The sequence below is a fragment of the Ascidiella aspersa genome, chromosome 5 (genome assembly GCF_963924565.1).
Source record: "Ascidiella aspersa chromosome 5, kaAscAspe10.2, whole genome shotgun sequence".
Lineage (NCBI taxonomy): Eukaryota > Metazoa > Chordata > Ascidiacea > Phlebobranchia > Ascidiidae > Ascidiella > Ascidiella aspersa.
The window spans coordinates 6,970,943-6,984,147 of record NC_139451.1 but is presented as its reverse complement, the minus strand read 5'-3'; the positions used below and the strand labels follow the sequence as shown (position 1 = coordinate 6,984,147).

The 13,205-nt window shown below is 38.2% G+C and overlaps 1 long non-coding RNA gene across 1 annotated transcript; it reads right to left on the bottom strand.

Annotated features, from left to right (window-relative positions):
* Positions 1-10,785: 10,785 nt before the first annotated feature.
* LOC146141660 (uncharacterized) lies at positions 10,786-11,713 on the bottom strand. Its single transcript, XR_014498712.1, has 2 exons — positions 11,550-11,713; positions 10,786-10,925 (listed from the first exon to the last, which is right to left on the bottom strand). It is a non-coding gene; the product is annotated as an uncharacterized LOC146141660 (long non-coding RNA).
* Between the last annotated feature and the right edge of the window lie 1,492 nt (positions 11,714-13,205).

The window sequence follows — 13,205 nt, the reverse complement described above, 5'->3', positions numbered from 1 at the left end:
CATTGTGCGAATCAGCGAACGTTGGTGGGGAAACTCATTTAAGTGCCAAAAAGGGGCTGTCTTAAAACTTCTGTCATACGTCGTTGATTATATCATGCCATTTAGCTTGCTGCGTTTTCAGTATGATCGTTGGCTGTATAAAACTGTTTCCGGTGCGATAGAAATCATTTGCACATCACCGGCCGATCTCGCCCGCTTTGCCGGAAAGGTCGAGCGAGAGCGCTCGCATTGGGACCCGAAAGATGGTGAACATGCCTTAAGAGGTTGAAGCCAGAGGAGAAACTCTGGCTGGCGCTTTGTCGCAGTGAGGCCTTGGGGACGAAACGTCCTTAGGAATAATTTGTTGGCGGGCAAGTTGGCTTCATAGCTGGCTCGCATTAAGTCTCTCGATAATTTTCTCCGGGAAATAGAGACTATTGCATGGGGTAGAGAGAAATGTTTGATTAGATTTAGGATGATAGCCAAGCGTAGCCACCTTCTCGAGGCGGTCCGTGTAATGAACCACTTGTGGTGAAACTAGCGCTCTAAAATGGTAACCTTTCGATGTAGGACATGCGAGAGGGCGGAAGCACTAGGCCTTTCATGCGTCTGCAATGCCAACGTATTCGCGACAAAGGTGGGGTTTGGCAAATGGCGCTGCTGGAAGTCTCCCTTCTGGCAGCAAAGCGTCCAAATATCAATGCAGAACTATGGTCACAGATGAGAAAGGCCGCAGCAGATGCTCGCGGGAATTCTTTCGTCCTTAAGGAGACGGTGGCTCGAGTAAATGTCAAAAAGAGGCAATTAAGCCGGGGCGGAATGGTGCGATGATGAGCTTCGCGAAACCATCACAACAGGAAATGCCGGAAGTGTCTAAGGTTTTCGCGGAGGAGTTCCGAGATCATGTCCTTCGGATGTACAGGAGAGGAAGTGGCCGAAGCCAAGGTTCGTGCGAAGAACCGCTTCTGCGAACTCAAAGGGTCGAAGAGGAAAGTCGGCAGAGGTGTACGCGGTTGCATCGATTGTATCAAAGCAACCGGACTGAGGCAGTACGTCAGGCGACTTCGCCCCCTTTTTGGAGGGATAGGATGTTTTCGGCAAGGAGTCTAACTAAGAGCGATGGGAGGAGAACCGTGAAACCCCCAAAGAGGTGCTTTGGCACCTGTTCGCGGGGAGGTAGCGAGATGATTAGCACAACTATGCGAGATACTACTGCAGCGGGGCCGGACGGCATAACGGTGGCCGACCTCAGGAAAAGATCCAACAAAAGCATGGCGGCTCTGGGCCATGAGAACGCCCGAGTCGATACAGACGGCACGCACGATCCTAATCCCTAAAGGGCTCTGCACACATACTGCGTTTCGCGTCAAGCGTCGCGTTTTTTGGTTAAGCGTTACGCGGCAAAGCATGCACACTCAAAAACGCGCGCGACGCAACCGTCGAGATCTCGCTTCAACGCGTCAAACGGCAGAGTTAAAATTTGTTTAACTTTTCCGCGGGACGCGCTTATTTTTTGTATTGAATATTGGATAAATTTACAAAATATATTGGTTTGTTGATGTAAATTAGTAGTTTAGTAACTTTTTTATTGGTAGACCAGTGAAAATGAGTTTTAATGAAATATTAATCCAAATGGTTCGTGATGCCCCATATCTATACGATTCCAAAGATAAATTTTACAAAGACCAATTAAGAAAAGACAACATGTGGATGAAAATAAGCGAGTGCACAGGCCAACCAGGTGATTGGTAATTAAAATGATCATGAGTTTACTAGCGTTTTTCCACGTATTTATTTTGACAGTGGATACATGTACAAAGCTTTCCAAAGAAAAAAAGAAAATAGATAATCAAAGAAAAAGTGGGTCAGGAGCTGTATCTAATTCAATGTGGGAGCACTATAATTCTCTCACCTTTTTACTGGACCACCTTCGACACAAAATGTAAGACGACATGACTAATTTATTAATTAAATCTAGGAAATATTTTGTAAATAAGTAACTTTTTGTAGAACTATTGGAAATGTCAGTTCCGCTGAAGAGCTATTTAATCCTACACAGGAACTAGATTTTACAAACACAAGTGAATTGACAGATGAAGGTGCTGTTGTATGTTTGTCCTTGAAACTCACATGTATCTTTAATTCATGAATAGAAAAAATACTTGATCATTTTTGCATGTTTAGATCAAATAGAATTAGAGCCTGTGGAAAATGAAGTGGTAGAAACTTTTGATAGTGAATCAGTCCACTCAGGCCAATCACAATCTAGCAGTAAAAAAAGAAAAACTTCAAATCGAACTGGATTTCAGGTCAGTTTATACAGTACATTCAATTTTAAGTTATTGATTCAGGAAAGATGTTTAATGCTTGGTTATTTCAGGAAACCATCTGTGGCATTTTCAAAGAAAACATGAAAACTATGGCTACAATACAGTCAAAACGGCCGTCGAATGAAGATGAATTTGATAGCTTTGGAAAGCTTGTCGCATTTAAACTACGAAGCATGAGTCTTGCCAAAGCAAATGAGTCCACGACTAGTATTTTACAATTTTTATGTTCTCAATCTACAAGTGAAGAGCCTCAAGTGATTTCAAGCTAACAATCAAACTGTTTTTTATAGTTTTTTATTTTATTTTTCATTCCATTCATTTTCAAGTTGTTCTTTTTTCAATACACAAAAAGTGAAATACTGCTCTGCTAGTATGAAGTGAAGGAAAAGAGAAATACCATAAGTAATTAGGTAAGAACATTACAAACGGTTAACCACTGCATTTTGCCATGACAATTTTCCAAAGTCTGAGATAAAAAAATCTTTAAAATTTTCACGGATAACATAAGCATCTTTTGAATACATATTGGAGCCGCAGCGTCCAAGCGAATGCAAATTGGTATGCTGTTGCAAGTTTGCACGCCACTCTCCCATAGTGATGTTACCCAGTCTATCTCCTCTTTATCAACATAAGATGGTGAACAATACATTCTTTCCTGGGGTAGCTGAAGTTTGTTTTTAATTTGGAGGTAATTATGTAAACAGCAAGCTGCTTTTGTAATTAAAACAGCTTTATTTGGTTCTGCAATTATTGGTCTTCTAAAAATGCGCCACCGGCTCGCTAGAATACCAAAGGTATTCTCAATGACCCGTCTTGCGCGAGACAGCCTGTAATTAAATAAATTTTTGTCTTCTGACAATCTCCTTCCAGGGTATGGCCTCATTAAATTTTTTTTAAGTGGAAATGCTGGTGTCAGTGTGTGGCAAGCATTCTGCAGGGGGGATATTTAGATTATTTTCCATAAACCTTACCGAACTCTGAGTTAGCAAAGACTCCGCCATCACTGTGACGCCCTGAATCCCCTATGTCAATCATGGTAAAACAATATTGAGCGTCACATACTGCCATAAGAACAATACTATGTGAACCTTTATAATTAAAGAATTCAGAACCTGCATTACCAGGGGCTTGTATGACAATAAAATTCATGAGCAATTTTTTTCCATTCAGTTTCAGAAGATGGAGGTTTTAGGCACTCTGGCTGCAACACTTTCCAAATGGCTTCACATGTTTCCATAATTATTTGGCCCACTGTAGTATAACCCACCCTGTAGCTTAGAGCAATAGTTGTTTGTGAATCACCAGAAGCTAAATATCTATAAAGATAAACAAAACAGAAATTTACTCATTTTAATTAAATATAGAAAATCTAATATTACAGTCACTATAAAACATGTACCTTAATGTAATTGCAAATCTTTCAGCTGGTGAAATAGCCTTTCTCCAATGTGTATGTATCTTTTTTATGAATGTTTGGTTCAACTTTTTTCAACAACTCATCAAGATGTCTGCATCCATTCGAAAATATTTGTGAAAACTTTCTGGGTCCGTCCGCATGTTTTTGACTAAATTAAATTCACCCAGATTCTCTCTTTCCAAAAGTATTCCACGAACCCATTCTCTGATGCAAAATAAAGCTGTTTAGATGAGTTAAAATATGCCAATGGTTTCTTAAATGACAAACATATTAAAATGTTAATAGTATAAATGGTGAGCATATCAGGACCAGGTCAATCTACATTTCATGGCACTACATGCTGAAACCTGGGGTGTGCAGCACTAAACTTTGAAGTGTGCAACCATGTTTTATTTGCACACCTAAGGTGGGAAATCCTTATTTTGAAAACCTAAGTTTTAAACATACTAAATCAGGTCGAAACACAATTAAAAAAACAACAGAATGCAGACTGGCTACAACATATTTATATCCAGGCTTACCTTTCAGGTGTAATACAGTGCCAAGAGCCAATAGTAGTTGCTGCTGTTGTAATAACAGCCAAATCATATCCGCATCGTCATCATCCATGGTAAGAAAATAAAAAATATTTAACTGATAAATTTGCCAGTTTTTTGCGAACTGACGCCGCTGTCTGCTGACAACAAACCGGGAACGTCGCCTGACGCGTTTTGTGTGCTATGTAAAACGCGCCACGCCAAACGCAGCCGAACGGTTGAAGCGTCGTTACGCACTGCTTGACGCGACGCTTAAAGCGAAACGCAGTATGTGTGCAGAGCCCTTAAGACTCATGAAGCCGAAGACCCGGCGCAGTTCCGTCCGATCACGATTGCAAGTGTTGCCGTTGAATTCCAGCCATCGAGGCTTTGTGTCGTCTACAGATGGTACATTTGAAAATGTCATGGTTTTGAAAAGCATTATTGCTGAAAGCAAGCGGCTTAGACATATCTATCAGTCGCATAACAGCCGAGACGACCCTGCCCGGCAGAAAAGGAAACGAAGTGTCGGTGCCAGCTCGGAGAGGTGTCTGGCAAGGAGACCGAACCCCCTGTCGGGCATCCTGTTCAAATATATTATCGACTTGGATCGCCCAGGTGGATCTAATATTGCGGACGACCTTGTTGTTGTAGCGGGCTCGCCTGGCGGCCTTCAGAGCAATCTGGATGCGATAACCAAGCACCTTAGTTTGTCTGGGTTAAGCATTAACGAACAAAAGTCGGCCTGCTTCCATATCAAAAAAGGATGGGAAGCAAAAGCGCTGGCTGGTGGACGCTTCAGAAAGAACGGAGGTCCGCGGGGAGTCGCTACCCGCACTTAGCATTGCTGGCACTTATAAGTAGTACCTGGGTCTGAGATTTGGTTCTGGCAAGGTTGTCCCCAGGCTGCATATCCGGTTAGCGAGTACGCTGACTAACCCTGAGTGCGGCGGCTCCGCTGAAGCCCCAGCAGAGGCTTTACGGGCTCACGAGTTCCGGAATCCCGTATCTTTTTCATGAGGCGGTGCTTAAGCAGCACACCGAGAAGTATTTAGCTTACCTTGATCGCACAATAAGAAAAAGCGTGCGGTTGAAGACCCGGCCCGCGACGAGATTTTGAGAGGCCTGCAGACAGTTTCTGGTGCCACAACTTGCTTACTACGTAAATTTAGAGAGATTGTTACTTATTCTTTGGCTCTTTTTTTGGGTTGAAATTATATTTAGAATTGACAAGAAATATTTTCCCATGGATTTGCTGCCTAGAAACGTAAGTTTAAGTGTCGAGAATTTGATAAGGATTAAATGCCCAAGTACTTTTTCACTCAAATCGGCAAGAATCAGTATTTTCTTTTGAATAACCAAATTTGAATGGTGAAAAACAAATGATTCCGGCCGGTTGCACATCAATGATAATAAAGAATGTTGGGATGTTAAGAGATAAATATAATTCGCTAATAAAAGCATCATCAGTAGGGCGATTATTTTTTGACCTAAAAATGAAATTTTGACCTACTATAAATATATTGATGATTATTTTAAACAACAGCATTAGTGGTGTCTTGGCGTCGTCAACAACACGTTTTTCATGTTTTAAATCAGCTATATTTTCGGGTTTATGCAAAATTATTGAAATCCTTAGTTGATGTCATTTCAAAAAGTCAAATCACTATAAATTGCCGAAGTAAACAACGCTGGTTATTTTAGAAAATGTTGTCAAGAGACATTTTGTCAGAAAGGCCTATAATGCAAAAACGAAGCTGAGCCAATGCGACCAACTTGGACAGGGTGGTTAATTCTGGAAGCTCGCGTATATATAACATGTCGTTGAGCTCAAAAAAGAAATTTTTTAGACTTGAAATAATTTTTGCCTAACGTGTAATTATTTATCTCATAACATCTAAACAAAACGATTTTCGGATTATAAAGTTGTACTTAATGCCTATTATGCGACAAAACATGCAAGCTTTTACAGTACTTAATCTGGCCCGCCGACCGGAGAAGTTGCCCGCCCCTGCTATAGCTTCGCCATTGGTTAAAAGAGGTGTGAACTTCAGCGCAGGAAGTCGTCCACCCTGTGGTTGGTTACCTTGGTAATTTGATTTTACTGCATTTACAAGGCCTCTAAAAAATACAAAGACTTGCATCCTCAATTAATAAAAATTGTCAAGACACTTTGCTATATAAGTTCAATAAAACCCCGAGTAAATTGACTAAATGTGATTTATAAACATAGTAAAAGACTTTATGAAAGTGTTTTAAAAAAATTGAATAAGCAATATCTGCAAGTTTAAGAAGAGATATGACAAAACTGTGTTCAGTGTTTTAACTGTAACTCAAAATATAAAACATGAAAACAAAATTTGTATCGCTGAGTAAAAAGATGAATTGATTGGCATCAAATAATATTTTTTAGTTACGCCTGAAAGTACTATTAAAAACGATGTTCTTGATTTTTAAACTAAAATTATTTTTTTCTCATTAAGTCATTCGCATGCGAAGCTTTTATGCCCCATTGCTGTTCATGTTTTGCTTTGAAGGTTCTTCAACCTCAAGTCTGAATTTGTCTGATGCATCGACACTGTCTAGTTTCCCAGAGCATTGAGTCACTGGCAGTATTAACATCATTCAATTCTTCCTGGGACAGAATGAAGGAAAGCGGTCAGACGCCTTGTTGCAGATATTAAACACAAAGCAATTGACAGATCAATTAGAGAACAGAATAGAAAATGTTAGAAAAAGCAGTGGATTGAAACGAAAAAAAAACATCGCCCGACCAAGCACCAGCAAAACCTTTCGTATGCAGTGTGCCAGTTTATGAATAATGTCAAAATATCAACAACTCGCGTGCCCAACATTTTTCTATGTTTGGTTTTGCCCTAGTCATCAGGGCTGCGGAGTCGGTTAAAACAACCTGAGTCCGGCTTCAACTAACGTCGAGTCCCAAGTCTGGTTCCGGACTCCAACATCCTGTATTTCACATGGAAAATATGCCACGATAAGCTATTCCACCTTAACCATTTACAGTTTGCTGCCTTATTACTTTCTAAATTTGCATGCGCACACATCGGACTCGGGTAGTTTTACTTGAGTCCGACTTCGTTGCCCTGCTGTTATCTGCCAGTACTGTTCTGACATCTTATTTACGTTTCTTGGGAGACGCCAATAACCAAATTTCACAGGACAAAATTCTGAGAGTTAGCGTTTGGGTTTGGCAGGGCTGAGAGGACCTAGGCTAGTGAGGCCCCTCCCTATTTTTGATCTCAGAATTTCTCTCTCTAAACAACATCACATGTCATTGCTGAGTGCATTAAATAAACTCTTCGTTCTTTTCATTTTCCACATTTAGTTAAGGCAGTTTTGCTTTTAATTTTAATTTCTTTGATCAAACAACCGTTACAATATTTGTAAAGTTTATTTATGAGGATCAATAAGAAAAAATAGTTACAGGCTGACAGCCATCAAATAGAGCAAAGAGATTATAACCATGAGGACAAACTCTCACTTTTGCCTTTTTTCTTTTGCCTTTAAGCATCTACTTTCGACAGCCGTCATGGTCTTCACAATAAGAAAAACATCATCTTTCCCATTTAAGCCTGTTATAAAAATGTACGCTTTTGCCGTAATTTGTTGTTTAATGACCCCTAGTCCTAATTTAAACCATTTTCTGTTTACAAAATTGACTTGGTAGGACAGGCAAGGTTATCACAAGTTGCGTGACACTTTCTTAGGACCCTACTGTACTTTTTTGAAAGGCGTGTTACTGTTAAAATGTACGCGATTGAGCTATGTCGTTGATTTCGGGGCTCTTTCCATTTGGTACGTAGAAAGTAACGCAAAAAACGGTCTACAAATGCCGCATAACGCAACGCACATCATTATTTTATTATTAATAATAATGCTCTACTCAAACCCGCACCGTAACCCGTTGCGGTATGCGGTATTTAATGACCGTTTTTTGCGTTACTTTCTACGTTAAGATTTATGTGAGGAATTGGCGTATAAATTAAATTAATATCACTTAGTTTGTTGTTAATTTCAAGGTGCCGAACTCATTAAACTTAACTGTATGGCGGTGTTAATTGTTAGCTTCTTAATGTAAATGATATAGGTATTTTGCATTGTACACTGTACACACTACAGAGCGTATTACAGAAAAAGAAACTTTTGGTAAACCAAACCCATAAATGAATTGGCTTTAGTGTATAAATTTTACTAAAAATTGTAGAATTCCAAATTTGATAAGTGTGCCGCAAATCAAAATTCTTTTTTGAGGGCGTCGCAAAAAAAGTTTGCGAACCACTGCCTTACATTACTATTGGAATACAAATGTATCTATTTCTATACTACTGTTTAAGATCCCAAATTTAGCGGTGGGGCGCAGTAGTGCTATGCAGCTTGCAAACAATTTTTTGAAGTGCAAATTTTGTCTGCCCCTTGGTGGTAATTTTAGCTTTTCTTACATAAAGTAAGCTGGAGTAATATTTGGTTGTATACCAATTTAATTTAAATAAAAAAATTTGCTGTGCTTGGTAAATGGTAACAGCCATTGCTCATTTAGGAAATGTTCTTTACGCAAATATATCCTTATCCTAAAGAATACTTTCCAGTAATTTTTCTTTAGTATGCCAGTGTTCTAAGACACATTGAAATTGATACCATAAACTGAAAATTAATACCAAATTCTTTGAAAACATCGTTCAAACAAAAAGTTTTTGCACCTCAGTTTGCTGTGTGTAATATTTAACTAGCAAATATTATTGGTGGTGTGCTGTTTGTGCGAGTGAAGCAAGCAATTAGCATTTGTAGGTTGTTTAAAAAAGGTAGTTACATTTGAAATCAGTAGTTACCAAATGTCACTGAATTCAGTTAATAATTTTTCAAATTATATTATATTTGATTGCTCAGTATTGGAGTATGTTATTATAATGTTAAACTTCTCCACTTGGTTTATTTTTATAGAACTTGCTCGTATTTACTAGTTAAACTATAATAAGAACACATATTCGTCTATAACTGTGATTCAGCCATTCTGGGATTATGTTGGACATTGCTTAAAGACATATCAGCAGTACACTATAGTCAGACTATTCCTCAAAGATACAACAAATCTCTGGTAAGATTATTGTGACAATGAGATCATAGTGTAATGCAAACCATTATAGAGTATTTATTTTACTTATAAACAAAACTTCAAACTGCCATTTGTCCATGGGTAAAGTTTAGGCCTATCTAGTTTAGGGCTACCCAAACTTTTCAGTCTGTGACTGTTTTTATTGTATTAAACTTTTTGACCCACTAGGTTTAACATTTTAAAACATATCATTTCTTGATGTCTGCTTTGGCATGTATTTATTGAAGTAATGTGCATTATATAATTTGCCATTAACATACCAAACAAAAATATAACAATTTGACAAATTTAGCACTTCAATCCACGTCGGCCAGGCCGGAGTCCAGATCGGTAACGCCTGCTGGGAGCTACTGCTTGGAGCATGGCATCCAGCCCGACGGCCAGATGCCCAGCGACAAGACCATCGGAGGCGGCGACGACTCCTTCAACACTTTCTTCATTTAACTCCATGAGCAACCCCCAGTTTGGAAAGCCCTGGTCTAGTTATACAAAACTTCCGAGTACTTTTACCAATGTTTTGTTTGTACAGGTTAGAAAACTGATTGGGAACCTCCACTTAAAAAGTTCTGGTCACAGAATGAGCAGATTATTTAAAGAGTAAAACACAATAAATTCCTTCAAATTTTCCACCATTTTACCATTTGTTGTGCTGCAAGAAGCCTATTAATTAATGTGAAACTTTCTCTTGTGGATAACATATGACACTGCTTTACACAAACTCCTACTGGCACTTGTTTTGGGCTTTTGATTTTGATTTCTTAAGTCAGGGTGGTCCAAGGTTGCACAATATTTCTTACATATTCTTTACGGGCCACAAAGCAGGAGGCTACATGCATGCCAGGAGCGGATAAACAATTTTCGTTAGGTCGGAGCATGAAGGGGTTTACAGATGACGGCACAAAGCATTGTCAAAAAGTAACTGTCGAAAGATATATAAACTGCACAAACTTTCTGCTATCACCAAATTGTGCACAAATAAAATCGAGCGCTAATAATCAGACTGGCAGAATGGTGCGAAAAGACTGCATTTATAAGTGAACACAAATATAACTTGCATTGCAAAACAGCCATTTTAGAAAGTTCCATATAGGACGCACTGCGACTTTCAAACCTGTCTGACACTTACAAAAAATAAGTTATAGTAAACTAGTTTATTTAATAGTGTAATCGGAAAAATGTAACACCCTAACCAAACCATTGCAGTATGCTCACTAATTGTTGGTCACTTATATTTATTTAAAATAAACCCTGTACGCATTACAATAATTCAACAGTGCTTCGCGGGCCACAAACAATGATGTCGGGCCTGGGTTTTGGACCACCCTGTCTTAAGTAATCAATTCTTGTTAAAAGTGTCATTATTTTCTACTTCTTGGTATACCTAATATGCAAACTCAGGCAAGCAAAACAAAATAATGTTTATTTAAAATTTATTTGGTTAAACATGGCAGGAATCAATCAATTTAAGGAATGAATAAAGTTCTTTATTGACACCAGATTCCAGAGGCCATTTCAGTATTGTACTCTTTTGTGTAGTACCTGGTCAACAGCGTCTGTAAGAACATAATTTATCAACCAATATATTACAAATGTTTTTTATAATTTTATTAAATTATCTATCTTTGCACTGATTTATTATATTTATATTTCCAAGTGTGTTGTATATTACATAGTATATGTTTTGTTTTAGATGAATAAAATATTTATAAATTTTTACTTTGTCGTCAAAAGAGTTGTTGAGTTATTACTTATTCTGAATAAATTTCATGAAATAAATTATAGACTGTAAAAGTATAGTGGCTTAATTTAGAGTAAATAAAAAAAATCCACACAGAACTAGGTAGCATATTGTACAGGTTTGAAATCAGGACTGCGGAGTCTGCCTCGAGGAGTCGGTTTGTTTTGCTGGAGTCAGGCTCGGGACTCGAGTAAGACCATGTAAAACTACCCGTCTGACATGCGCAGTAAACTGATATGATCGCCAACTGGAAATTGTAAAGGTGGAATATAGCATGTGGTGAAATATTTAAGTATATAGCTGAATATCCATTGTTAAACAGGCTGTTTAGTCAGGGCCAGACTCGGGACTCCGGTTATTTTTAACCGACTCCGCAGCCCTGTTTGAAATAGATATTTTTTGTCATTTTCAATGTAAGTTTGCGAAAAGTATTTTTTACCTTGAGTGCTTCTCATCTCTTTTCTCCCTAATAGCTGATAACAAAAGTTTGGAGCTTAACTGCTGGAGGATGTAGTTGAATGAATATCAAAGCCCATGTATAGAAGTAGGTGACATCTTGTAAACAGCTTAAATATATATCTTTATTCAGTTTAAACTTGATTGGATAACTGGTAGTAAAAGAATAAAGGTTATTGTTACATTTAATTTCAACAGATTACAAAGCTGCATAATCTGGTGCTTCCCTTTTTCAAATGAACAATATTACACACTAAGTTTGTGTTCACCGAACCCTATATCCAGTACCAAAATGTGTAATGGTAATATTCCTTAACACCAAAAATAAAGAATAATTGAATATATTACAAGATCCCTACTGTTTTTTACTGTAATGCTAAAATAAACGAAACTGGGGCAATAAAAATAACTTTAAACAAACACAAAAAGTTGTACCAAAAGGCTTACTAGTAATAATAAGAAATGTAAATTCCTCTCCGGCACCCCGGTTTGGAACCACTGGTCTACTCTACAGCAACGCGTTGTGCGCTTCCCAGTCATTAACTGGACGACGTTGGCGCGCCAACGAGTGTGTTAACCATATTATATAGTACTTATGGTCAACTGATATTGTATGCCCTACAGGCTTTTTAAGTGTGTTTACACGAAACTCGGCAATGAAAGTTTTACACCTAATTCAAACATAACTTTTGACCTGTCAGAAATCTCGAACGTTAATATATATAAGCCGGTTGCTCCAAAATTTTAGCTCACCAACATACAAGTCAAGCCCAGTTGTTTACGTTTTACTATTATGCACTAGAACGGAACTCTGTCGAAAGTAGAACAATGGGCTACGCCGTCACAGTTTGTCCTCATGGTTATAATCTCTTTGAATAGAGTAAGACTAGGCTACAATTTTTTTTAGCTTTCATCAAAGCAAAATAATACAAAAGTTCATCAAAATTATCTGTTTACGTTTGTCGATCTCAAGTATATTTTTGATGCTTTAGAGCCTTGAGAAAAATATCTCTCCTGAGCAGTTAGTGTCCATTAATCATCTTAGAAACAGTCTTAATATTGCTTCCACATTAGAAAAGGCAGTGTTTATTTTTTGCTCTTCTGTACCGGTAAGCCCTTTGGTTTTAGTGTTTGTCTCACGTAGAAATGAAATTGCCTTAGTTGCTTTCAGATATTAGCAAGGAAGAGGAACATTTGTGCAATGTCACTACACATTAGCTCCTATTCTTAAATTGGCTTCAAGTGCGTCGCGAGCATAGAGGGACAAAGGAATTTATTTTAAATAATTCCTTTGCAGAAAGTTCAATTTTTTTTTGCAAACCCTATGAAAACGACCTAGCACTGCGCCCCCTTATTAAGATGCAAACGACGTAATAATGAGTGTTTACACAACCTTTTTCTAGTCGCGGGCCAAAACCAAACTCAGAAAGGTCACTGCGGGCCGCACAAAATGTTAACTAAGAATTGTGTTTTTGAAATGTTAGAACAACTGTGAATCAGGCGGCGGCCCAAACGTGTTTAACTACATTTTGCGCAACAAAAAGCGTTGTTTGTTTAGTTTAAAATTTGAGTTCACTACTAATCAAAAGTGTAATAAAACTACTTTGAGGGAACGCGATGACATTTAAAGTTAATCTAG